A 2,609-nucleotide genomic window follows, 5' to 3' on the forward strand; every position below is an offset into this window, starting at 1 on the left:
CCTGGGCGGGCTCGGGCGGCGGTGAGGTGGAGGGCGCCGACGGTGACGTGGAGGGCAGCCTCGGGCGGCAGCGGTGAGGCTGAGGGCGGCCTCGGGCGGCGGCGGTGAGGCTGAGGGCGGCCTCGGGCGGCGGCGGTGAGGAGACGGCGGCGAGGGCGAGGGACGATTTGGGGAAGAATTGGTGGTCGGGGGCGGGGTGGGGGGAAACCGCTGTTTAAGTGAAACGTAACGGTAGCGCGTTTACTGAAACCCGCTACTGCTATTACTTTCTCCTTTTCCCCCTTTTTTCACTTTATTTTATTTCCGTTAGCAGCAGCGCTTTACACGTAAGCGCGCTGCAGCTAAGGAGATTAGCAGTAGCGCTGGGCCATTATACGCGCTACTACTAGATTGGGCTAGCCATGTGCGCCCAGTTCAAACGTAGCAGCAATGCTTTTCGCTAGTACGCGGTACTGCTAAAGTCATAGCAGTAGCGTGGTTTATTTACGCACGCTGCTACTAAGTAGCAGCAGCGCTTGATTTTGTACAGCGCTACTGGTAAAATTCTGTGTATAGGATTTTCCCTAGTAGTGATGGGAACATATTTCCAAGAGTAATAACAATGGTCTTTATATGACCTGGTAAGGTGATATCGTGCCTAGCACACCTGGCCGGAGGACCTATTGCTACCGTTTCCTTTTTAGCAAGGCTATCCTTTCTTCCATGAGGAAATTGTAAGATTTATTCTACAAGTCGTTCCTGATGGATCCTTTGTGTTTCTAATGTCTGATCTTCACCTGAAGACCATGCCAATGCTATCTCGAAGCATGTCTATGGTACTCCGATTTTCAACAAGAACATTTGAAGCCCAATGCTAAATGTTTCCTGCTCAGTTATCCAAACACCGTTGTATGGGTAATGTCAGGAAATTTCTCTCCCTGTACCTAAAGAGTTTTCTACATTATATCCTGTCATGGATATCATGCTCTGCTTGTCCTTGGGAAGGATATATCCCTGAAATATGTGTTTAAACACATTTTACTTTCCATTGTTCTATTTAAATCTGATGATCACCTTTTCCTTTCCATTGTTTTGTTTGACCTTATTGGTGATCTATATGATCTAAGAAGTAATATTCTCCTGCTTATGTAAACACCATGGTGTACAACTCGGTCAGTAAGACCCTGTTGCTATTGTTGATGATATTCCGGTAACCACCGATGGACGAGAACTTTGCCTATTGGTCCGCCTCATTTCGATGAGCAGGAAAATGGTTCTCTTCGTCCCTCGCCCTTGGTACCAATGTTGTTGCCGACATAAATGACAGGCTATCCTCTGACATGCCTTGCATACATGATCACGCAAGATGTCACCACTCCTTCTACTTTTAACCCACATGGTGGGCCCATAACCCACAGTTCCACATGATCGAAACCTGATTCTTCTGCACACCCCTGTTTCAAAAGTTATTCCACCCACTTGGCTTCGTATGTAATTTATGAGCCACCTTCCCAGTGATCTATTCTAGTACCAGGCGCAATACTTTCCCATTGCTCTAAACCCCCTATCACATTTTGTTTCAGGCAACAAACGGTTGCCTATCCGCTTGAAACTCCTTATTTCACCTTCTTAATTTACCCTCGATGACTTTCTTGAATTTCAACTCTAGAGGTGACTCTATACCTCGTTCACTGAGATATCCCCTAGGTACCTAACATGTATTGAGCTTCGTACTTCACGAGTTTCCCCCCTTATCTTTTTCGTAAGTACGATGGAGACCTCGAAGAAAGAATGACGACTTCATCATGATGCCCGTATGCATTGAATTGAAGACATCAACGCTATGGATCAACCTCTTCGAGAAGAGAAACCAAGGCCGAGAAGATTCGTAGAATTTTGTAACCAAAATTTTCCCCTTACTCTACCTCTTAAATCTTGGGACGAGATTTCTTGTAGTGGAGGAGAATTGTGACGCCCGGATAATTACCTACAGTAATCCTGTGTTAATGATGCCACGTCACCATGGTTACTGTTGTTAATCTCACGTTAGTTCAAAACCGATTCAAATTCAAATTTGAAATTAAGGCAAACAACAAAAGTTTTCCAAAAATAAAACTAAAATGTTCTAAATGTGTCAAATAAATCATAGGTAATTGTGGTGAGGAAACCAAACTGTGATAAAGAGTATAAAGGCTCTAAAGTAATTAAACAGTAGTTAAAACAATTAAGTAAAGGGAAATAAATGCCTATTGAATTTTATAAAATATTAAATTATTTTGGGTTAAGGATTAACGTGGCGGTAGTATATTTACAAATACTAAGTTAGGTGCTAGTGGTAAATTTTAAAAAACTAAAAATAAAAGGAAACTAGAAATGAAACACAAAATAATAACTAAAAAAAGGCAGAGACAAGAAGCCTCCCGTCCCCCCACTAGGCTTCGGCCTAACTAGCCTCTGGGCCACCAGGCTGGCCCACCCCACTCCCCATTTCCTCCCCTGTTGGCCGAAACCCTAGGGCAACCACTCCCACTCCCCCCACGACGTCACTCCCTCTCCCCTCCTGATCCAAACTGGATCGAGGCGACACCCCCACTTCCCTCGTCTCCTCCCGATCCTGATCTGGATCGGGC

The sequence above is a fragment of the Triticum dicoccoides genome, chromosome 7A, assembly GCF_002162155.2.
Source record: "Triticum dicoccoides isolate Atlit2015 ecotype Zavitan chromosome 7A, WEW_v2.0, whole genome shotgun sequence".
Classification (NCBI taxonomy): Eukaryota; Viridiplantae; Streptophyta; class Magnoliopsida; order Poales; family Poaceae; genus Triticum; species Triticum dicoccoides.